This window comes from Protopterus annectens, chromosome 9.part0 (genome assembly GCF_019279795.1).
Source record: "Protopterus annectens isolate FY-2018-M chromosome 9.part0, PAN1.0, whole genome shotgun sequence".
Classification (NCBI taxonomy): Eukaryota; Metazoa; Chordata; order Ceratodontiformes; family Protopteridae; genus Protopterus; species Protopterus annectens.
The window spans coordinates 626,828,988-626,853,683 of NC_056743.1; the positions used below are offsets into that span (position 1 = coordinate 626,828,988).

General features: G+C 46.2%; 1 protein-coding gene across 2 annotated transcripts in view; it reads right to left on the minus strand.

Moving 5' to 3' along the window:
- PBX2 (PBX homeobox 2) overlaps positions 1-24,696 on the minus strand; it is a 1,189,058-nt gene that overhangs the window by 499,762 nt on the left and 664,600 nt on the right. The gene's annotated exons all lie outside the window — the stretch shown is intronic.

Below are 24,696 nucleotides of genomic sequence, written 5' to 3' on the forward strand. Positions count from 1 at the left end.
AGACTTGTCTTATGGGTCCTGCAGCTCTCTGGGTCTGTTGATTATCCCCCTCTTGTAGGGGGATGACTGTTGGCAGTCCATTTCCTACGGATGGAACACATCTGAAAGGCTGTGGTTGAAGAGAGATTCTAGTTGACCTGACAGGTCGTGTTTCAAGCTATTTATCAGACGCCCTAAAATATTATCAGGGTCCACTGATGCAGTGTTTTTAACTTTGGAGAGTGCAGTGAGGAAATGTTCTTTAGTGACAGATGGAGAAATGGTAAAGAGTATTTCCGGGGGGGTAATTGGAGCTAAATTTATTGGCCAGCAAATTTGCTATATCCTCTGGTTCTCTGCACGGACGTCCGTTCCATTTACTATTAGTTCAGAACACTGCTGGATATCCCCCATAAGGCTGCATACATAAGTGAAAAATGCCTTACGGTTATCCTTGGCCTAGCATGCTATTTTTGCCTCAAAGGTTGCTTTGTAGGACTTGATTAGTCCTCTGGGTTACTTGCGACTGATGAGGGATTCTTTTGTCTGTTGGGCACAGCCCTTCTATTTCTGAACAGGATTCTCCCTCTTTTGTTGTACAAATTATTTATACCTTCTTGATCAAATCTGACCACAAACAGTCATCTTTTCACTCAAATTTACTACCACAAATTCAATTATATTCATAGGCTACTGAAAAGCCAACCATATTATTCCTGTGTGCAGGTCTAAAGAAATTCAAAGGTGCCTTTCCCTCTGCTGAACTGATTTTTTGAAGCCATCACATTTACCCAGGATTTTTGTAACCACCTAAATCAATGTACAGATAAAGAACAGTTGTGTAAAGTCTTACCATAACCGTAGATGTCCTTCTCTTCCATGTTGCAGTATTCTTAGTGTGGGATTCTCCACCTCTGGTGACCCAAACGTCGGCTCCTATACAAAAACTTAAGCCTGGTTGCTGTAGGTGCGTGGGACGTCACATGCAGGGCCATAAACCAGGGATCTTAAATGTGACATCTGCACGCACAGACCTCAGAACTTAAATGCCCAGACAGTCCAGTAGTATGAACCAAATGATGTCCGCAAGAAGTGTGAAGTGCCATTTGCTGGGTAGTCCGATCCTAGTAAAGGTGGTGCTTCAGGGTGCAGTCTAAAAAGGTCAATAGGAATGAAGGGGGATAGGTGGGGGGGGGATACTGCAACATGGAATAGGAGGACAACTATGGTTATGGTAAGATTTTATACAACTATTCTATGTTCTTCTATTCCCATGTTGCAGTATTCTTAGTGTGGTAGAGTGCCACAGCTTAGGAAGGAAGGGTGGAGGTAGAGGTAGCCGATTCCAGAAAGGCCTGTAGGACTGCCCTAGCAAACCCTACTCTGGCTCTGAAGATGTGGTCCAATCTGTAGTGTCTGGTAAAGGTATGTATAGAGGACCAGATGTCCACCTACAGAATGGAGGCTGTGTCCAGGCCTTTGAAGAAGGCTTTGGAGGATGCTACGGCCCTGGTAGAGTGAGCTTTTACTCCCTGAAGAAGGTCCTTACCATGGAAGGAGTAGCAAAAGTAGATCGTTTTTCTGGTCCAGCAGGAGATGGTTTGTTTGGATACTGCCTTGCCTAGGACTCCTAATTGAAAGGATACAAAAAGCTGTTAGGATTTTCTGATGGACTTAGTTTTATCTAAAGAAAACCTCAGTTGCCTGTGCATGTCTAGGGAATGGAATATCCTCTCACGATCATTAGTAGGAGTGGAGAAGAAGGTGGGCAGGTGAATGGACTGGTTTAAAGACAGTTTGTTGCCCACCTTGGGCATGAAAGAAAAGCTGGTGCGCAGGGTCATCCTGTCCTTGTGGAAAACTGTGTAGGGTGGGCAGTCCATGACAGCTTGCAAATCTGACACCCTTCTAGCAAAGGTACGGGCCACCAATAGAACAGTTTTCCATGTGCACATTTGGAGTGCTGCAGAGCTGGCTGGCTCAAATAGAGCCAGTGTGAGTTTTTCTAGGATTAAGTTAAGTCCCAAGGCAGTGGGACAGGTTTTCTTGGTGGTCTGATGTGCAAGACCCCTTTCAGAAACAATTTAACATGTAGCCTGGATAGCAGAGGGGGGGGGGGTCTAGGGTTAAGCAACCAGGGACTGCAGATAGGTGAACTTCCACTGAAGAATATGAAAGGCCAGACTTGATAAGTTCACACACAAGTGAGGACTAGAGGGACATCCACTAGAAAGGGATCCCTATGCTTTTTCAGACATTTGGAGAATCTTTCCCATTTTGAAATGTAGGACCTCCTTGTAGGAGGTTTCTTGGCCTCCCTCAGGACTGAAAGCATGTCCGCTGAGTAGTGCTGTCTGAAGGGAGTTTATCACCCATTGCGTTAGGCATAACATCTGAAAGTGAGGATGAATGAGTGTTTCCTTCTGCTGTGTGAGTAGGTCCACCTTGTGGGGTAACCTGTGGTGACTGCCCTTGGCGATGTAGTAGGGGGAACCAATGTTGTCTTGGCCAGTAGGGAGTCACCAGCAAGATTTTTGGTTTGTCCTTCCTGATCTTCAGGACTTTTTGGAATGAGAGGGAAGGGGGGAAATGCATATAGAAACCACCCCTTCCATGAAATGTTGAAGGCATCCACTCTCCAGGCTAGTGGGGAGTGGTTCTTGATGCAGAATTTTTTCAATTGTCTGTTCTGGGGGTAGGCAAACAAGTCTACTTGAGGCATGCCTCACTGGTGGACAATGTTTAGAAAAACTTCCCTGTTCAACATCCACTTGTGATGCAGACAGAATGATCTGCTGAGAGCATCCGCTTGGTGGTTGTCATGGGATGGGATGCAGACTGCTCGCAGAGATAAGTTTTGTGAGGCTAGGTCCCAAATCTGCATTGCTAGCCTGCAGAGGAGCCAAGACAGAGTCCCCCCCCCCTTGTTGATGTACCACATGACCGTGGTGTTGTCTGTGAAGATTTGTAGGGGACCTGGCTGTAGAAGGGGGGAGGAAGGCTTTTAGGGTTAGATGAACTGCACTCATCTCCCTTACGTTTTTTGTTTTTCTTGCACCCTGAGGCCATTCATGGTAGCTCCCCAGCCCAGATCTGAGGCATGTGTGTGCATATGTTAAATTGGTGTAGGAGGTAGTAGAGAAAGGCTTGGGTTCATTTGAACCTGTTGAATCCACCACTGTAGTTCTGACTTGAGGCAGGGTAGGAAGGGGATTTGGAAGTCTACAGGGTGGCTGTGTTGGGACCATACATTCTTTAGATACCACTGTAGCTTCCTCATGTGCATCCTGGCTAGAGGAAGCATGAGAATAGTGGCTGCCACAAGACCCAGAAGTTGCATGAATTGTCTTGTGACAGTTGGTGGGTCCAGATAAGATCCTGGAAGTGGTCTGTTAGAGAAAGCACCTTGTCTAGATGGAGGAATGCCTTCATCAGGTCTGTTCAGATCCTGCATCCCAGGAAGGTCTTGTCCTGCTCTGGTGCAAGGGAAGATTTGGGGAGGTTGAGGGTGAATCCCAACCCTTGTAGTAGGGCCATGGAAAACTGAAGATGGCTTTTTAGGATGCTTTATTTCTCTGCCAGAATAAGTATGTTGTCTAGGTAGGGGATATATTTGAATGCCCTTGTCCTGCAGTAAGCTATGGCGGGAGCTAGGCATTTGGTGAAGACCCTGGGTGCAGTGGACAAACCAAAGGGCAATGCAGTAAACTGAAAGTAAGAACGGGGCCCAGCAAAACATTAGCACTTTCTGTGAGTGGGCTGTATAGGGACACGGAGGTAGGCCTTCTTTAGGTCTAGAGTGGCCATGAATGCTTGGGGTGGCAACAGTGGAAGGAGGGTCTGAAGGGATAGCATTCTGAGGGAAGGAACTTTTAGGAAGATGTTTAGAAAAGACAAGTCCAGGATTGGCCTCCATGGTCCATCCTTTTTCGGTACCAGGAACAGTCTTTAGTAGAAACCTTTTCCTTCTTGTCCTGAGGGGACAGGTTTTATTGTCCCATGAACCAGTAGATCCTGTATAATGTGAGGGATGCAGGGAAGTAAATACTGTGGGAAGAAATAGCCAGGGAATTGTTATGGCTAGGCTTGTACAGGACCTAGGTCCAATAGTCTAGTACCAACCTATGAACCTATGGATAAGGTGTAGTTGTTTTTTGGGGGGAGAGGGATGCCCCGTGGTGTGGGCTTTTCTTTCCAAAAGAGAAAATATCTCCTTTCTACTACTGCCAGGACTCAGTGGTCTGAGGTGATAATTCTCCAAAGGATAAGGCAGTGTGGGAGATGGGCTGACGGGGGGAAAGAAGCAAAGCAGTCACGCATTCTTGGTACTACTTCTGTCCCGAAAGGGCTGTCTGTGGGTAGACTGAGAAGGAGCAGCCTGGAAGAGGCTTGCCTCCTGTTACCTTTCCTATGCCTGAATGACGTAGTAGTAGCAGTGGAAGGGATTCTGTGGACATAGTTAGTATTAGCTGGATAATTCCTGCAGTATTTTGGAATAGGAGACACTAGGAGGTGCTTAATGTCTTGTAACTCCTCGCTGTTCTCCTGAAAGTTCTTAAACAGTTCAGCAGATGGTTTGCCAAACAGGAGATTATCTAGTGTAGCATCCAGAATTTTAGATTTAAAATCTTCAGGCAACAGCTGTAGCCGGAGCCATGAGCATCTGTGAAGCACAGATGCAGATCTCAGAGAGGCCTCTGCTGCATCATAACTGCATCTAATGGAGTGTCTGGCTACTTGGGGTGCCAGGGCCAGATTTGATGCTGCTTCTGTCTTGATGGGGGAAGTCAGGCAGGGAGGACAGAAGAGTAGATGCTTGGGATACCAAGTCCAAGGCATACTTAATCATATGGGGTTTGGTAATTAATGGCTCTGAAGGCTAGGGTGGAAGAGGTATAAGTGTTCTTACCCAGCCAGTCCAAGTTGTTGTTATCCTTGCCAGTAAGCAGAAGAAACGAGGATGGGATCAGTCTTGACTGCATGTCAGGGGTCACAGTTATGACTGCAGGGTCAGCCAAGGGGGGTTTCACTAGAAATTTGTAGTCATCAGGCACCTTATAGAAATTATCTGGTCTCTTAGGAGCAGGTGGTTGAGAGTCTGGATTTTTACATGTAGAAGCAAATGCTTCTAGGTATGCAGGAATAAGTGGGGGATGGCAGACAGAGAGACAACTTGCAGCAACACAAAGTATCTTTTGAGTTTCAGTCATTTGGGAAGTATCCTATTTGAAATAGTCTTTCATTTTAGTAACGGCTTCTCCAAAAGTGATATCTTCTGGTGGACAGTCCCCTTCTATGGATTCCTCATCGGTGGAATAGTATTCCCGAGGAGAGGCTATTTGAGTTGAGTAAGTAACAGACTCATCTGATGAGGATGAGAAAGTACAGTTGTGTAAACTTACCATAAATGCAGATGTTAGAGTGTATTCACTGTTGCAGTCATCACACTTTGGTTATCTGCCTGCAGGTAGCCCTCAGTTGGACTGAATACCAGAGACTTAGTATTTCTGCGTCGGATGCTGTCGCTTCAAGACGTCAGGTCGTCAAGGGTATAAAAACGGCAGCCGACGCCATTACATCAGGTTTCCTTTTCCCAAATGTCAGGAGCCCCCCAAATAGGGAGCTAAGTTATGGTGGGGAAAACACCACCAGTAAAAAGTAAATACCAATACCAATAACCACGAAAGGGGTGAGTAATAGCCATATAAAGCAGAGAGAGAGAGAAAAAACACCAGGGGGCTGGAGGGAGGGAAACCAGGACTGCAACAGTGAATACACTCAAACATCTACATTTATGGTAAGTGTACACAACTGTACTATGTTCTTCGTGTTTCACTGTTGCAGTCATCACACTTGGGTGGATTCCCAAAGCTGAAGAAGGGTGGAGGCAGTCAAGGAGAGTTAGGGCTTGCTAGTATGCCTTGCAGGACTGCTGTTGCAAAACCTGCCCTGGTTTTTGAAAAAGATAGGCAGGTGGTAATGCTTGGTGAAGGTGTGTATTGAACTCCAGGTAGCAGCTTCCAGGATGTCCCTGGTAGGGACTCCCCTGAAAAATGCTGTAGAGGTAGATGTTGCCCTAGTGGAGTGTGTTCTGACCCCCTGAGGGTTGGTTTCCCAGGGTTCTTGTAGCAGAAATGGATGCAGTGTGTTATCTATTTAGAGATAGTTTGTTTTGAAATGGCCTTGCCCTCTGCCCCTGTTGCAAAGCTGACAAGTAACTGGTCAGATTTTCTGAAGGGCTTAGTCCTATCAAGGTAGATTCTGAGCTGTCTGTGCACGTCCAAGGAACGCAGGATCCTTTCCCCTTTATTTTGAGGATTAGGGAAGAAAGTTGGCAAATGGATGGATTGGTTGAGGGCCACACTGGACACCACTTTAGGCATGAAGGAAGGGTTAAGTCCTGAGGGAAACCCTGTCAGCATGGAAAATAATGAAAGGTTCTACAGCCATCAGTGCTTGTAGCTCAGACACTCTTCTAGCTGAAGTGATAGCTAAAAGCAAGGCTGTTTTCCAAGAGAGGAATATTAAGTCTGCTGACGCAGCAGGTTCAAAGGGGGGAAGCATGAGCTTTTCCAGTACAAAGTTAAGGTCCCAAGCAGGGATGGGTGCTCTCCTTGGTGGCGTTAAGTTGTTTGCCCCTCTCAGGAACTGTTTGATAAGAGGGTGTGTTAAGAGAGGTGGCTCAGTGTTATAATGAGACAAAATGGCTGAGGAATGTACCTTAATGGAGGAGAACAGGCCTTTGTGGAGTAGATCTGCTAAGTAATCTGGGATTAGAGGGAGGGAAGACAGAGTTGTGCCCTCTCCTTTAGAAAGACTCCAGAAGCAGAACCTTTTCCACTTATCAGCATAGGATTTTCTTTGTACTGGGTATTCTGGCTTCAAAAATGATGTCCAGCACCTGCTTGCTTAGGGTTGCTGGGGGAGAATTCAAAGAATAAGCCAGGCTGCAAGATTTAGGGTTTGCAGTTGTGGATGCAAAATCTGTCCCTCCTGCTGAGAGAGCAGGGTTGCGTTCTGGTGTAGGTGTCAGGGTGGCACCGGTGACAGGCTGCGCAGGAATGGGTACCAGTGCTGGTGTGGCCAGTCCAGGGCAATCAGAATTTTCCTTGGTCTGTCCTGTCTTATCTTGAGTAATACTCGAGAGAAGGGGCAGAGGAGGAAAGGCATAGATTGAGAGATTTATCCACTAAAAAGATAGGGCACCCACTTTCCAGGCCCTGCTGTGAGGATTCCTGGTGCAGAATTTGCTGAGCTGGTGGTTGTAGGGGGAGGCAAAGAGATCCACCTCTGGGGTCCCCCATTTCTGAATCAGAAGGTTGAAAGTGCTGGGCTCCAATTGCCACTCATGTGGGTCTAGCAGATTTCTGCTTAAGCCATCTGAAAGTGAGTTTTGTTTGCCTGGCAGGAATTGAGCTTGCATATGGACTTGCATGCCCAAGGCCGTGTGCCACAGGGCCATTGCTAACCTGCAGAGTGGGTAGGAGTGGGTTCCCCCCTGCTTGCTGATGTACCACATAACTGTGGTGTTGTCTGTTTTTATTAGCAGTTATCCTGGAAAGAGTAGGAATCTGAAACAGTTCTGCACAGCTAGCATCTCTTTTGGTTGATGTGTAGATGAATCTGACTTGGGTTCCAGTGGCCCTGAATGCATCGTCTGTCCATGTGTGCTCCCCAGGCATAGTCTGATGAGTCTGTGGTTAGGGTCTGGGCAGCATGGGGTTGAGAAAAGGGCAGTCCCTTGTTGTGGTAGCATACTTCTGCCCACCAAAGAAACTCTGTCCTTAGACAGGGTATGATAGGAATGACCGTTTTCCAGGTCATGAGAATGTTGGCACCAAAGACTTAAGTACCATAGAGGTTTCCTCGTATGCAGTCTTGCATAAGGAATTAGCAGTATACATGAAGCCTTCAGTATTTTTCTTGTGGATAGCTGAGTTCTGGTGGCTATTTGAAGTAGGCTGTCAGATAGACTTGTTTTTCTGAAGTGAGGAATGCCATCTGGGATGTTGTGTCCAAGCTTGCTCCCAGGAATACAATCTTTTGACTGGGTACCAGTTTTGATTTATTTTCGTTAATGGTGTACCCCAAGATAGTGAGAAGGTGTTTCACAAATGTCTTGTGCTGTAACTGCAATTCCCGACTGTCCGCCTGAATCGGGCAATCGTCCAAGTATGGGAAAATTTGGATATTTCTTTGCCTGCGGTATGCAATGGCTGGAGCCAGGCATTTTGTGAAAACTATGCACGCAGTTGATAGGCCAAAGGGAAGTGCAGAGAACTGATGATGCATAGATCCTGTCCTGAAACGTACATACTTCCTGCATGACTCCCTTATGGGGATGCGTAGATAGGCTTCTTTTAAGCCTAGGGTGACTAACCAGGCATCCTTGGCTAGCATAGGAAGAAGCTGTTGCAGGGTAAGCATTTTGAATTTTGGTACCACCAGGAAGGTGTAAAGAATTGAAAGATCCAGGATTGGGCGCCAAGAGCCCTCTATCCTGGGTACCAGAAGAGTCTGGAGTAGAATCCTTGACCCCTCTGTTCTACTGGAACTGGCTGAAAAGCTCTGATATTGAGCAGGGAAGCTACTTGGCTTTGAGCCTCTGCCCACTGGTTTGGAGGAAGGTCAGGAAACCTGCTTAGGGTTGGCAGTGAATGGAAATTAAATTTGTACCCCTGGGATACAATGTTGAGGATCCACGAGTCCTGTGTGATGGACATCCAATTTTTTGCATGAAGGGCAAGTTTTCTTCCTAAGGGCATAAGCAATTGGGAGGGCTGGGGAGTGGAGTAAAGAAGTCATTGTGAGTTTTTTCTGTAAGGAGGTGGCTTACCACTCCCTATTTTAGGGGTGGGGGCACTCCATTGCTTAGATCTCTGCATACCCTAAGACTGTAGTCTGGGTGGTCTGTTCCCCCCTGGGTCTGGTATGAAAAGGCCGGGAGGGGGCTGGAAAGGACCAGTGTTTGGAAGGGCAATGCCTACTGAATCTAGGGGGTTGCACTTGTAAGAATTCTTTAACAGTCTGCATAGACTTAGCTTTTTCTTCCATCTTTTTAAGAACCTCTTCTGCTTTGGTGCCAAACAAACTGTCCTTGTTCAAAGGAGCATCTAGTAACTTTGATTTGATATGGTCTGGCAAGGTCTTCTCCTTGAGCCAAGCATGCCTGCTCAGTACAGATCCAGTGACTGCTACCCGGCAAGATGCTTCTAGGGCGTCAAAGCCACACTGCAAAGTATGCTTACTGACTTGGCTTGCAGAGTGCATAACCTCCTGCAATTCTTTATTTTCTGCACAGGTTCCATAATATGCTGCTGGTATTTCAGCATGTGAAACTGACAATTCAATGCCCTAATAGCAAGAGTTGTAGAGGTATATACCTTCTTATCCCATCTGTCCAAAACTCTGGAATCCCTGTCCGAAATGGTGGGATTCTTGGCTGTAGTAGCCTTGATACCTTTTGGCCCCTGGGAAATGATCTCTGGGTCAGCAGTAGGATTCTTGAAAAGAAATATGCGAGTGTCAGGTACTCTGTAGTACCTGTCTGGTTTCCTAGGGGCAGGAGGTAAAGTGTCAGAATTAAGACTGGATTCCATAAAAACATCAACATCATCATCCAGGACAGGAGGTATTGCTAAAGGCCTGTGCTGAGGTAACTCTAGGAATTCTCAGTCTCTTTTTGGACTGAGGATAGTCTTGGCATTCCCAGTGGAAATGCTCTCTTAAGGTTTGCAAGGTTTCACCAAAAGAAAAATCCTCTGGAGGGGAGGCAGAGGGAATGGATTCCTCTGCATCTGAATCCTCAAAAGCAGATAAGGGCATGTCTTCATAATCAGAAATCTCAGAGTCATCGGACTCCTGGTCTGTAGAAGCTGTAGGGGACTGTTTTTGTTCTCTTAGCAGGGGAAGGCTGACTTCCCCTAATCGGCGTAATAAAGGTATTCTGCCATTCTAAGCATTTGTTTTTGGGGCATAGGAGCAGGTGCTTGCACTTTGGTCGGTTTTCTAGGTTTAGTGCGTACTCTGGGCCTAAGAAACCCGGTAGTTTTGGTTACAAAAGTCATTGGTTTGAGTCGAACATCGGTTGAGTGAAGAACCGTCTCAGAAGCCAGTGCCTGCTCAGCGGCTCCCGATCCCATCTAAGGTAGAGACATCCGCAGGTTCCATAGTCGAAGAAGTGTTTCACTGCATACCGGACTCCAAATGGGTCTCAGTACAGGCCTGCGAATCCACTGAAGCAGGCATCAGGGGCTGCAAAAGCAACTCACTGAATACCGGCATAGCATCTGCAGCTTTGGACCTATGCGGTCTTTGTCTTTATCCTTACGTTTTTTCAGAATATCAGTAGACGGGTGGGCTTACCGAAGCCATTTCAGAATACAGAGATAGAGAGCGAAAGAACTTAAAGAAAGCCCGACAACGAATGGTTCGAGCGTTAAACAAGGCACAAAAAGTACAGTTTTGTACCTACCATAAATGTAGATGTTAGAGTGCTCATACAGCTTCAGTCATAACAGATGGGTTATCCTGCCGTCAGGCGGGTCCTCGGTCGGCCGAATTCCAAAGTCTAGGTCCGGCGTCGGTTGTCGTCGCTTCCTCCCTGACGTCAGTGCGGCAGGGGTATAAAAGAGGCAGCCGACGCCATTTTCTTCAGTTTTTCTTGCCCCAGATGTCAGGTGCCCCCAGAAAGAAGGCAAACATAATGTTATGCAAAAATGCAATGTTGATAAATCAAAAACAGTAGTTGCAAGCAAATACACCATAAAAGAATACCCCAAAAGGTTATATGAAAAGGGTTTGTCATAAGGCCTGTCCTAAGAGGGGTTGGAGGGAGGGAAACCTGGACTGCAGCTGTATGAGCACTCGAACATCTACATTTATGGTAGGTACAAAACTGTACTATGTTCATCGTGCATACAGCTGCAGTCATAACAGATGGGTAGAATCCCAAAGCTAAGTAAGGGTGGTAGGCACTAAGTGGAACTAGGAGGGGCTAGGATGCCCTGCAAGACTGCTGTGGCAAAGCCCGCTCTAGATTTAGAGTATAGTGGGAGGTGATGGTGCTTGGAGAAAGTGTGCACTGAACTCCAGGTGGCTGCTTCCAAAATATCCTTGGTAGGGACCCCCCTGAGGAAGGCTGCAGAGGTAGCTGTGGCTCTGGTGGAGTGGGATCTGATGCATGCAGGCACAGTTTTTCCATGAAATGAGTAACAAAAGCGTATGCAGTGGGCTATCCATTTCGAAATTGTCTGTTTGGAAATGGCCTTTCCTTGAGCACCTGCAGCATAGGACACAAAGAGTTGCTCAGATTTCCTGAATGTCTTTGTCCTGTCCAAATAATAACGAAGTTGTCTGTGAATGTCCAAGGAATGTAGAAGTCTTTCCCCTTTGTTTTGTGGATTAGGATAAAAAGTAGGCAAGTGGATAGTCTGATTCAAAGCTACACTGGATACTACCTTTGGCATAAAGGTAGGGTTGGTTCGTAAGGAAACTCTGTCCTGATGGAAAATGATGAATGGTTGCACAGCCATGAGGGCCTGTAGCTCTGAAACCCTGCGAGCTGAGGTGATAGCTAGAAGAAAGGCTGTTTTCCGTGACAAGTACTGTAACTCTGATGAAGAAGCTGGCTCAAAGGGAGGAAGGGTCAGCTTTTCCAATACGAAGTTGAGGTCCCAAACAGGGACTGGTAGTTTCCTTGGGGGTTTTATATTTTTTGCCCCTCTGAGGAACTGCCTTAAGAGAGGATGAGAGAATAAAGGAGGATCTGTGTTGTATTGTGCAGAAATGGCTGAAGCGTGGATCTTGATGGAGAAGGAAAGTCCATTGTTTAACATCTCAGCTAGGTACTAAGAAATTTGAGGTATATTTATTACTCAAGGATTTTGTCCCTTCTTTTGATTCCAGGCACAAAATCGTTTCCATTTGGCGGAGTAGGCCTTACTAGTAGAAGGTCTTCTGGCCTCCAAGATGACATCCTGCACCTCCTTGGAGAGGAGAAACTGTTGGGAAATGAAGGAATTCTCCATGCAGCTAGATTTAGAGTTTTGAGATGGCTGTGAAGAGTTTTGTAGTTGTGCTGGGACAACAGAAGAGGGACTAGAGGTAGGATCCATGGTGGGAAATGTGTCAGGCTCTTCAGGAGCGGATACCAGTGTTGCCTTGGCCAGTCTGGAGCAATAAGAATCATTTCCGGCCTCCCTGCTCTGGCTTTTAATAGAACTTTGGGCAGCAGAGGAAGAGGCGGGAAGGCATAGACTGTCAATGTTGCCCAATTGAAGGAAAGTGCGTCCACTTTCCAGGCCTGTGGATGATAGGTCCTTGAACAAAATTTTTTCAACTGGCAATTTCTGTGGGTAGCAAAGAGATCTATGTCTGGCTGTCTCCATGCCTGAGTTATCTTTGTGAAAATTTGAGGATGCAACTTCCATTCGTGTGGATCTGTCATATTTCTGCTTAGGTTGTCTGCCAGTGTGTTTTCCTTCCCTGGCAGGAATTGTGCCTGTAATTGAATTTTCAATTCCAGTGCTGCGTTCCATAGGGTCATGGCTTGCCTGCACAGGGGGTATGAATGAGTTCCCCCCTGTTTATGTACCACATCACTGTGGTGTTGTCTGTCTTTATCAATAGCTGGCCTGGATGCAGTAAGTCTTTGAAGGTCATAATAGCCTTTTGCACGGCTAGCATTTCCTTTTGATTGATGTGAAGGAGCTTCTCTTTTCGTGCCCATTTTCCCTGAATGCACTGATCTGTCATGTGTGCTCCCCAGGCATAGTCTGAGGCGTCTGTTGTGATGATTTGAGTTGCTTGAGGTACACAGAAAGGAAGACCTGTGTTTCTTTGCCAAGCTTGAGCCCACCACATAAATTCCTTTTGAAGGCATGGAATGAGTGGTATAATTGCTTCCAAGCTGTGGCTGTGTTGAGACCATAAGTTTTTTAGGTACCATTGAAGTTTCCTCATATGCAGCTTTGCACATGGGATTAGTAGGATGCAACATGCCATGAATCCCAGAGCCTGCAGGACTTTCCTTGCAGTTAGCCTGGTGTAAGTTGCCATTTTTCTGAAGTATTGAGACAGTTGCCCTTGCTTGTCTGGCGTGCGGTAGGCCATCTGGGTGGTTGTATCCAAGCAGGCACCCAGGAAAATTATTTGTTGAGAGGGTATTAGTTTTTATTTCTTTTTGTTGACTGTGTATCCCAGGAAGTTCAACAGTTTTATTACAAACGCCAGGTGCTGCAGTAGTATGTCCTTGCTGTCTGCTTGGATCAGGCAGTCGTCCAGATATGGGTAGATTTGTATCCCTTGTAGTCTGCAGAAGGCGATTACTGATGCCAGGCATTTCGTAAACACTCTGGGCGCAGTAGATAAACCAAAGGGCAATGCAGAGAATTGGTAATGGGTTGAACCTGCAAGAAATCTGAGGTATCTTCTGCAATCTTGTCTGATAGGGACATGCCGGTATGCCTCCTTGAGGTCCAATGTCACCAGCCAAGACCCCTTGCCCAGCATGGGAAGAAGCTGCTGTAATGTGAGCATCTTGAATTTTGGCACCTGTAGATATGTGTTTAGGATGGATAGGTCTAAGACAGGTCTCCAGTCTTTGTCTTTCCTTGGTACCAGGAATAGTCTTGAATAAAACCCTTGACCTTGTTCTTTTGCAGGTACCTCTTGAATTGCTTTCATGTCCATGAGAGCTGAAATTTGTTTTTGTGCCTCTGCCCTTTGATTCTGTGGCAGGTTTGGCATGCCTCTCATTTTTGGAAGGGTGTGAAAGTGGAACCTGTAGCCTCTGTCTATAATGTCCAGAATCCATTTGTCTTTTGTAACAATATGCCAATTTTTTGAGAATAATGTCAGTTTTCCGCCCAAAGGTGCTGCCATTAAAGCTTTGTTTGGCAGGTGTAGGGGGAAGTCATTGTGTCTGTTTTCTAAAAGACTGTGATCTATCTTCTCCACCTCTTGGGGTTGGTGCTTGCCACTGTCTGGCTCTGAAAGATCCTTGAGGTTGCCCTCTACCCCTTGGACGCCTGTATCTGCCCCTTTGAGGTCTGTCCGTGGCTGGAAAGGACCAATTTTTTGAAGGCCAGTTTCTGCTGAAACGTGGAGGCTGTACCTGCAGGAAATCTTTCACTGTTTGCATTGATTTCGCTTTTTCCTCCATTTTCTTTAGCACCTCCTCTGCTTTAACACCAAACAATACATCTTTTTGAAGAGGTGCATCTAATAATTTAGCTTTGACCTCATCTGGTAAGGTTTGCTCTTTGAGCCAAGCATGCCTACGTATAACAGACCCCGTAACAGCAGCTCTACATGAGGCCTCTAAAGCATCAAAAAGTACAGTTTTGTACCTACCATAAATGTAGATGTCCGACAGGAATGCATCTGCAGTCCTTACAAATGGGTAGTCCTGTCGTCAGGCAGCCCTTCGGTCGGCCGGATTCCAAAGAATGGGTCTGGCTTCGGCTGGTGTCGCGCTTCACCCGACGTCATAGCTGCAGTTATTCGGGTATAAAGGCATCATCCAACGCCATTTTCCTCAGTGTTTCTTGCCCCAGATGCCAGGTGCCCTCTTGGATGGCTAAATTTGGATAAATGCCAATGTTTCCAAATAGTAGAGAGCAAACACATAAAATAAGCATGTATGTACATATATACAAACAAATACACCATAATAGATCCCCCCCAAGCTAGCTGAAGGATCGCAAATATCCTAGGAGTACCACAGAGGGGAAGGTGGGTGGGTAATCCTGACTGCAGATGCATTCCTATCGGACATCTACATTTATGGTAGGTACAAAACTGTACTATGTCCTTCAAGGATGCATCTGCAGTCCTTACAAATGGGTAGAATACCATAGCTAAACTAGGGGAGGAGGAAAAAAGGAAAGATTATGGTGTAGTTAGGATCCCTTGCAAAACAGCAGTGGCAAAACCTGCTCAGGATCTAGAGTATAAAGGTAAATTGTAATGCTTGGCAAATGTATGCACGGAGGTCCAAGTAGCAGCCTCTATAATGTCCTTGGTAGCCACTCCTCGTAAGAAGGCAGTGGTAGTGGCTGTAGCCCTTGTGGAGTGAGGCCTGATGTTCTCTGGAGTTTTCTTTCCATGGTAGGAGTAACAAAATCTAATGCAATTTCCTATCCATTTGGAGATTGTCTGTTTTGAAATTGGTTTTCCTTCCTTTCCTGTTGCATATGCTACCAGAAGCTGGTCAGTTTTTCTATTGGACTTGGTCCTGTCCAGGTAGTAGCGTAATTGTCTATGTACATCCAAGGTATGCAACAGTCTTTCTCCCTGTTCTGAGGGTTGGGGAAGAATGTAGGTAGGTGGATAGCCTGATTTAAAGACACTCTGGATACCACCTTAGGCATAAATGTAGGATTTGTTCTCATGGATACTCTATCTTGATGGAAGATCAGGAAGGGTTGCACTGCCATTAATGCCTGTAGTTCAGAGACCCTTCTTGCTGAGGTGATTGCCAGCAGGAAAGCAGTCTTCCAGGATAAGTATTGTAATTCTGCTGTTGCTGCTGGTTCGAAAGGAGGAAGTGTCAATTTTTCTAGCACAAAGTTCAAGTCCCATGCTGGCAATGGTGGTTTCCTGGGAGGTTTTACAATTTTAATTCCTCTCAGAAACTGCCTGAGCAGAGGATGTGAGAAGACAGGAGGATCCAAGCTGTATTCTGCTGAAATGGCTGATGCATGTATCTTGATGGAAGAATAGGACAGGCCTGTATGGAAGAGCTCTGCCAAGTACTCCAGGATGTTGGCTATGTTTACCAGTGCCACATCTTCTCCCTTTGCAGAACTCCAAATGAGATATCTTTTCCATTTTGCTGCATAATTCTTTCTTGTTGAAGGTCTACGAGCCTCAAGGATTATGTCTTTAACCCTTTGGGATAAATTTGGGTTAATTGTTCTTATGAAATTTTCCAGGCAGTTAGCTGCAGAGTTTTCAGGTTTGGATGCAGGATGTTGTAGTTGTTCTGTGTTAACAGCAATGGGATCAGAGGTAGTGCCCATATTTGTTCCCGAGACATGCTCCTCAGCAATGGGTACCAATGTTGCCTTGGCCAGTCTGGAGCTATCAGAATGATCCTTGGACGTTCCTCTTTGATCTTCAAAAGCACCTTGTGCATCAAAGGAAGTGGTGGGAATGCGTATGCTGTCAGGTTCTTCCAACTGAAAGATAGGGAGTCCACCTTCCAAGCAAGTGGGTGGTACGTCCTTGTGCAGAATCTCTTTAGCTGGTGATTGAGTGGGGATGCAAATAAGTCTATTTGTGGTAATCCCCATTCTCTTGTGATGGCTTTGAAGATGTCGGATGCAGCATCCATTCGTGGGCATCCGTGGTAGTTCTGCTTAGTATGTCTGCTAGAATGTTTTCTTTTCCCGGTACAAAAATTGCTTGTAACTGAATGTTGTAGCTCAGAGCCACATCCCATAGGTCCTGTGCCAGCCGGCATAGAGGGTATGAATGTGTGCCTCCCTGTTTGTTGATGTACCACATAACTGTGGTGTTGTCTGTCCTTATCATCAACTGACCTTCTTGAAGAAATGGTCTGAATGACTGGATTGCCAATTTTACTGCCAGCATTTCCTTTAGATTTATGTGCAGGCGCAGCTGGTCTTGAGTCCATAAGCCTTGTATGCACTTGTCCAGCATGTGTGCCCCCAACCGAGGTCTGATGCATCTGTCGTGATGGTTTGGCTTGGTTGACTGTTGCAGAAGGGCAATCCTGTGTTTGATTGACAGGCCTGAGCCCACCATAGGAACTCTTGCTTCAGGCATGGGATTATTGGAATTTTGGTTTCTAGGCTGTGCTTCTGTTGAGACCACAAATTCTTTAGGTACCACTGTAGCTTTCTCATATGCAGCCTGGCATGAGGGACCAGAATTATGCAGGATGCCATGAAGCCTAGGGCTTGCAGTACTTTCCTTGCAGTTAGATGGTTCTGCTTTGTTAATGCCAAGAAGTAGAGAGGTAGTTGCTCTTTCTTTTCTTCAGTTAGGAATGCCATTTGTTTTGATGTGTCCAGCTCTGCACCCAGAAAGGTTATTCTTTGGGATGGAATCAGCCTTGACTTTTTTATATTGACTGTATATCCCAGTGCTTGCAGCAGGTAAATGACTGTTTGTAAGTCTTCTGTTAGCTTGCTTTTGTTGTCCGCTTGTATCAGGCAGTCGTCCAGGTAGGGGTAAATTTGGATTCCCTGAAGTCTGCAATGAGCAATTACTGATGCCAGGCATTTCGTGAACACTCTGGGCGCAGTAGATAAGCCAAAGGGCAATGCTGAGAATTGATAATGCTCTGATCCTGCAAGAAATCTGAGGTATCTTCTGCAATTTGGTCGTATGGGGACGTGCAGGTATGCCTCCTTGAGATCTAGAGTTACCAGCCAAGACTCCTTGCCCAGCATGGGAAGGAGCTGCTGTAGGGTCAGCATTTTGAATTTTGGAACAATGAGGAATGTGTTTAAAGCGGACAGGTCGAGAATAAGCCTCCATTTGCTCTCTTTTCTTGGTACCAGGAAGAGTCTGGAGTAAAATCCCTTTCCTTGTTCCATAGATGGTACCTTTTCCACAGCTCTCATTCTTAATAATTGAGATATTTGCTTTAGAGCTTCTGCCCTTTGAGTAGGTGGTAGGTTTGGCATTCCTCTCTTTGCTGGTAGAGTATGGAAATGGAACCTGTAACCTTGGTCTATAGTTTGCAAAATCCATTTTTCCCTTGTGATCCAATGCCAGTTTTTTGAAAATAATGCTAGCTTTCCGCCTAAGGGTGCTTCCAGTTGTTCCCTGGTAGGCGGTGTCACAGCCAAGTCACTGTGATTGTTGTTGTTGTAGTGGTGGTGGCTGTGTCTGTGCCTCGCTGGTTGTTACCTTGCCACTGGCGTCCCCTGTAGGCACCCCTGGATTGGTTTCTGCCTCTTGAACGCCTATTCCTGCCTCTCTGTGTCTTAGAGGAGTCCGGAAAGGACCAATTCTTGGAGGGCCAGTTCCTGCTAAACCTTGGAGGTTGAACCTGTAAGAAATCTTTCACTGTTTGTACAGATTTCGCCTTCTCTTCCATCTTTTTTAGTATCTGCTGTGCAGGAGAACCAAATAAATTGACTTTGTCCATGGGAGCATCTAAAAGCTTTGATTTGACATGGTCTGGTAATGCCTGCTCTTTCAACCATGCATGTCTCCTGATAACTGTGCCAGTCATGGCTGATCTAAAGGAAGCCTCCAGTGCATCATAGCCACATTTTAAAGAATGGTTACTAACCTGCTGTATGTTATGTACCATTTCCTGAACATATTTCTTATCTAAAGATTCTTCAGTGGACAGCTTTTTAGTTAACTGGTCTAGCATAAACTCTTGATATTGAATCATATGAAATTGGCAGTTCAAAGCCCTAGCTGACAAAGTAGCAGAGGTGTAAACTTTTTTTACCCCATCGCTCTAAGGACCTGGATTCCCTTTCAGAGGGGAGGGGGTTTTTAGTAGATGTAGTTGCTGCAGCTTTAGGGCCCTGGGAGATGGTCTCTGGATCTGCAAAAGGAGCCTTGTATAAATGGTGATGAGTGTCCGGGACCCTGTAGAACCTATCGGGCTTAGCAGGGGCCGGAGGTAATGAATCAGGAGCAGTGCAAGCATCATTAAATGCATCATCTACAACAGAAAGAACTGGAGGTATAGCTAAAGGCCTATGCTGTGGCAAATGTAGAAAGGTTCTAAGCCTTTTTCTGGAGTCTGAGAAATCTTGGCCCTGCCACTGAAATTGTTCCCTCATAGCATGCAAGGTTTCCCCAAAGGAAAATTCCTCAGGTGGAGAGGCTGAAGGAATGGACTCTTCAGCATCAGAGTCTTCGTAAGGAGAATAAGGAGCCTCAGGAGGGTCTGTATGTTCTGAGTCATCAGAGGAATCATCTGGCTCTGGGGGCTCTGCTCTAGGCCTCTTCTCTGGAGGTGGATGAGAGGTCCTGTCTGGATGAGGTTGGGATCCACGAATTAAAGAAATGAGATCCTCAGCCAAAGAAAGCATATGGGAACTGGTGCTGGGCCTGTGAGAGGGGGGCTTGACAGGCACCGTTTTTGAAGCTTTAGCTGCTTTAGCCCTGGCAAAGGCCTTAATAGACATGGCTGCAGGAGGCCTAGCAGCTCCATGTGCAGGGGTTGAAATATCCAAGGGAATAGTGTCTGATAATTCCAGAGAAACCGCAACTGCAGGTTGGATTTCAGAAGCCGATTCCACCAGGTTAGAAGAGGCCTCGGTAGAAGGCATGTTTTCGGCTGGGGAAAGGACCGCTTGCTCAGTTTCAGCCGAAACCGAGACATTCGTGGTTGGCTTAACCGCGGTTTTGGCTGAAACCGCGGACCGCGAGTGTCGGTCCTTTTCCCTGTGTTTTTGGTTATTTGTGAAGTCGGAGGATCAGACGGCATGATATAAGCAAAAACAGGGCCGAAAAACTGTTCTGCAAACTCCGACCGGCGTCTAAGCGTCCATCGGTTAAAAGAGGCACAGGCTAGACAAGCTGCTACGTCGTGGTCTGGGCCTAAACAAGGTAAGCAGTAAGAGTGGAAATCTTTATGAGGTATTTGTTTCCCACAAGTTAAACAGTTATTCACTTTTTCTGACATCGGCTGAGGCAAGAAAGAGTCCCCAACGGGGTACTTAGCTTTTTAGAAGTCTTCGAAGTAGTATTCGGTAGTAATCGCTGGTTCTGACCGACCGGCACTTGCGAACAGCTTCTGCTTCGGGCGCCAAGCGGCAAGAAAGACTGAGGAAAATGGCGTCGGCTGATGCCTTTATACCCGAATAACTGCAGCTATGACGTCGGGTGAAGCGCGACACCAGCCGAAGCCAGACCCAGACTTTGGAATCCGGCCAACCAAAGGGCTGCCTGACGACAGGACTACCCATTTGTAAGGACTGCAGATGCATCCTTGAAGGACATCCACACTGCAAGGTATGTTTACCCACTTGCTCTGCACCATGCAACAAATCCTGCAACTCTTTTAAATCTGGTTGTTCTGGTAGTATCATCTTGCTTTTCAGCTGAGATATCAAAAACTGTTGATACTTTACCATATGGAACTGAAAGTTTAATGCCCTCATGGTTAAAGTGGCCAAGGTGTACACCTTTTTCCCCCACCTTTCTAAAGATCTGGAATCTCTCTCTGAAGGTAATGGGTTTTTAGCAGTTGAGGCCTTAATTCCCTTGGGACCCTGTGAAATAGTTTCTGGGTCAGCAGTATGGCTTTTATATAGGAACTGGTGAGAATCAGGAACCCGGTAATACCGGTCTAGTTTAACAGGAGCTGGAGGCAAAGAATCAGGATTAAGGCTGGCTTCTGTGTACACATCATCCAATATATCTAAAACAGGAGGGATAGCCAGAGGCCTATGCTGGGGGAGCAGAAGAAATTCCCTAAGCCTTTTCTTGGAATCTGAGTAATCTTGGCCTTCCCAGTGAAAGTGTTCCCTCAATGTATGCAGGGTTTCCCCAAAAGAGAAGTCCTTAGGGGGGGAAACCGAGGGAATAGACTCCTCTGCATCAGAGTCTTCGAAAGGAGAATAGGCACAATCCTGGTCCTCAGATAGTTCTGAGGTAATAGAAGCTTGATCTGAGGAAGGGTAGTCTTCCTCTAATCTGGGCCTTTTGTCAGAGGGGGGGGTTGATAACCCCTGATAAGAGTAATCAAATCCTCAGCCATTTTAAGCATCTGTTTTTTAGGCATGGTGCCTTGAGAGGGTGTCTGAGGAACCTGTTTTTTGGTTTTCATGGCTGTTTTAGATTTAGTGATTAATAGAGAAGGAGGAAGGCCTGAAGACCCCTTGAGAAATGGCAGGCCTGTCTAAATTCTGAGTTTCCCCGCCAGGAGTGGCGTCGGTATCTGTAGCAGGAATGGGGGCCGAGGAGCCTGCGACCTCGGGTACTGAAGACACCAGTAATGCATTGTCATCGGTACTCAGGGGCTGCGTAGGCGCCTCGCTGAGTACCGGAGAACTGGTAGTCGGCCTTAGCGTGGTATCAGAAGGTGGTGCGGACCTCGTATGTCGGTCCTTATCTTTGCGTTTTTTGCTCAAAACTGGAGTCAGAGTATCCGACGACATAATATAATTAAATTTTTTGCCAAAAAAGTGAAGGGCGAACTCTGCCAGACGCTTAATAGTGCGTTTGTTGAATCTAGCACAAAAACGGCAGGCCGAGACGTCGTGGTCTGGGCCTAAGCAAGGTATACAGCAAGAGTGGAAATCCTTATGCGGTATTTGCTTCCCACATGAAATGCAATTATTAACTTTGTCTGACATCGGTCTGAGGCAAGAAAAGTTTCCCCATTGGGGTACTTAGCTTTCAAGAAGACTTCGGCTGAAATACTTTCGTAAATCTCAGGAGCTGGCCGACCGGCACTTGCGAACTGCGTCTGCTTCGGGCACCGCGCGGCAAGACAGACAGAAGAAAATGGCATCGGCTGCCTCTTTTATACCCCTGCCGCACTGACGTCAGGGAGGAAGCGAAGACAACTGACGCCGGACCTAGACTTTGGAATTCGGCCGACCGAGGACCCGCCTGACGGCAGGATAACCCATCTGTTATGACTGCAGCTGTATGCACGATGAACATCCAACTGCGAGGTACGTCGTGGTCTGGGCCTAAACAGGTGACGCAGCTGGAATGAAAATCTCTGTGAGGTATTTGCTTTCCACAGGCAAGACAATTGTTAACTTTTCCTGATATCGGTTAGAGCAAGAAAAAAGGATCCCCAACGGGTACTTAGCTTTAGAAGTCTTCAGGATTATTCAATTCGTAAACGAAAATTCAGGTAGTGGCCGACCAGCACTTGCGAACTGCTTCTGCTTCGGGCTCCTCGGCAAGAAAGATTGATGTAATGGCGTCGGCTGCCTGTTTCAACACCCCTGACGTCAGTCCTAGAGCGACAGCATCCAAAGCAGAAATACTAAGTCTCTGGTATTTGGGCCGACTGAGGGCTACCTGCAGGCAGATAACTCATGTGTGATGACTGCATTAGTGAAACACGAAGATCAGCATTACTCTTCTTTTTCCTCAGGAGTGGGAGGGAGAACAGGTGTAGCTGAAGCAAGCCTAGGACTTAGCACTGGGATAGTGGAGGGTGAGGAGGCTAACTGCCTAAGGGCCATGAAGGCCTGAGTAAATGATTGCCAGACAGGAATTCCTTCCGAAGAGGAAAAAAGATGTTTGGGTTTTTGCTTTCTTTTCAAAGGGGTAGCTTTGGAAAAAGGCCCAGTTACAGGGGCCTGAGCTAACTGACAGTATTCGAATTCCTGCATCCTGAGCAGGTGTCCGGTGGAGCCCGGTTCCCCTTTGGCTTTGGTGAAAACAGACATCTGAGTAACCTCTGCGGACGTGCTAGCTGGTACTTCAGAAGAGGCTTCCTCAAGGGGGGCTGAGGAAGTAGACGGCTCTAGTGGGCGTCCCTCAACCCCTAAATCGGCAGCTGGTGGAGCGTCAGACGACAGAGGGGCAGCAGTAGTAGCCCATGAAAGTTTGACCTTTTTTCGTGGTGGCTCCACCTGGGCGCCGACTCGGGATCCATCCTAAGCACTAACTTTTCAAGTCTCTGGTTTTCCAGGTACAGATTAAGAGCAGCCAAATAGCTTCCAAGTGTTTTTGTGATAAAGGATTGGCAAATGGCGCAGGACATAGGGTTGTGCTCCGGGCCTAAGCAGAATATGCAATGGTCATGGGCGTCCTTATGCGGAATTTGACATCCTTATCGGCATTTACCCTTCTTAGCGGACATCAGCTAAGAACAAAACAGCTAACCAAGCTCTAGCAATAATGAAATTAAGAACTCCTTAACGGGGTACTTAGCTTTAGATGTCTTGATAGTAGAGGAGCAATGCGATCACTCTGACGTTCAACTGCGGCAGAAAAGTTCTAAGGTCTGTGTGTGTAGACGTCACATTTAAGGCCACTGGTTTATGGCCCTGCATGCGACATCCCATGCACCAACAGCAACATGGCATAAGCTTTTGTATAGGAGCCAACATTCGGGTTGCTTGAGGTGGAGAATCCCACAGTAAGAATACTGCAACATGGGAATAAAAGGACATCTAATGAATACTTACCACTATAAAAGTGTCTGCTGAAAAATTTGACATTTACATTTCGTTAATAATCTCTATGGCTCCAGAAATATGAACATTTGTTTGAAATTTGAGAACATATTCTGACTTGATCAAAAAGCTTACGCTCACCCACTGAGAGTTGCAGTGCAAACTTCAAGAGCTCCATTGGAGGGAATGGAGTTAACAGTCTGTGTACTCACAAAGAGGGTACAATTCTCTCTCCCTTGTTCTGGGGATTGAGAAAGTACACAGGAAGGTGTACGGACTGATTCAAAGAAACTTCTGGTATCACCTTGGGCATAAAGGAGTGGTTAGTACTCAGTTACACTGTCCCAGTCCTGCTGTAAAGGTGCATCCAATAACTTTGCTTTTACATGATCAGGTAAAGTTTGTTCTTTTAACCAAGCATGCCTACGTACGACGGACCCTGTCACTGCTGCTCTACAAGAAGCTTCCAATGAATCAAATCCACATTGCAAAGTATGTTTTCCCACTTGTTCAGCTGCATGCAACAAATCTTGCATTTCCTTGTAATCAGGCTGCTCTGTATGTGTGATCATTTTTTGTTTTAATTGAGACATCAAATATTGTTGATATTTCAGCATGTGAAACTGGCAATTTAAGGCCCTCATAGCTAGAGTAGCTGAGGTATATATTTTCTTTCCCCATCTGTCTAATGCTCTAGAATCCCTTTCAGAGGGTACAGGATTTTTAGCAATAGAGACCTTAACCCCTTTGGGACCCTGGGAAATGGTTTCTGGGTCAGCAACAGGGCTTTTATATAGGAATTTGTGTGAGTCAGGGACTCTGTATCTGTCTGGTTTGGCTGGTGCAGGAGTTAGTGAATCTGGGTTAAGGCTAGATTCTGAATAAACATCATCCACAATGTCTAACACTGGTGGAATAGCAAGTGGTATGTGCTGGGGTAGTAAAAGGAACTCTTGGTGCCTTTTCTTAGGATCAGAGTAATCCTGGCCTTCCCAGTGGAAATGTTCCCTCATGGTATGTAAAGTTTCCCCAAAAGTGAGATGACTGCAGCAGTGTAACACGAACATCTTCTGGTATCACCTTGGGCATAAAGGAGTGGCTAGTACTCAAGGTTACACTGTCCCAGTGGAAAAAAACAAGGAAAGAATTCCTTAAAAGGGCTTTCATTTCAGCTATATACACCAGGCTGATATGATCAACAAAAGGAAGTTTGCCAAGAAAGTAATAAAAAGTTCCTGAGGCTGCTGGCTCAAGGGGTGGGTAGTGTTAGTTTTTCCTAGTAATGCAGTTTAAGTCCCAGGAGGGCGCAGGTGTTCACTTACCCACGTACCTTGCAGTGACTAAGGCTTTTGTATACTGGCCAGACGTTCAGGTAGCTAAGCAGAGGATAACCCAAAGGTTGTGAATACTGCAACATGAGAATAGAAAGACATTGGGACATATTCAAACTCCACACTGCTGCAGTAGCCTTTATGCATTACAGGTTGTGTCTTGCCCAAGACAACTGGACAGCTTCCAAAAGCTCTGGCTCCCTCCAACACCTTCAATCCAATTGCTGATTAGGCAGCCCTATGTAGAGAAAATCACTGAAGAATAATCAGGGACTTTCTTGCTAAAAGTTAGA